Consider the following 611-nt stretch of genomic DNA (forward strand, 5'->3'; position numbering starts at 1 on the left):
CATAGCATCAAATTATTATAAAAAAGCTTTAATTAGCGACCAATCTAGGCTAATAGAACATATACAGGAAATACTTTATTTAAAGTAGTACATATTATTGAATGGTGCGTATATATGTGTATATATCTTCTATAGACGTATATCTTTAACGTATACATGTGTATATGTTCTATAAATTAGTATGTAACTCTCTCTCTCTCTCTCTCTATATATATATATATATATATTGTTGTATATATATATGTATATTGTAGTATATATTTTATTTAAAGCAGTACATATATATTGAATGGTGCGTATATATGTGTATATATCTTCTAAAGTAGTATACATTTAACGTATACAAGTATATATATTTTATAAATTAGTATGTAAGTATATATATATATATATATATATATATTGTAGTATATACTTTATTTAAAGTAGTACATATATATTGAATGGTGCGTATATATGTGTATATATCTTCTATAGACGTTTATCTTTAAAGTATACAAGTGTATATGTTTTATAAATTAGTTTGTAACTACATATATATACATATTGTTGTATATATATATATATATGTATATTGTAGTATATATTTTATTTAAAGTAGTACATATATA

This window comes from Capsicum annuum, chromosome 3 (assembly GCF_002878395.1).
Source record: "Capsicum annuum cultivar UCD-10X-F1 chromosome 3, UCD10Xv1.1, whole genome shotgun sequence".
Classification (NCBI taxonomy): Eukaryota; Viridiplantae; Streptophyta; class Magnoliopsida; order Solanales; family Solanaceae; genus Capsicum; species Capsicum annuum.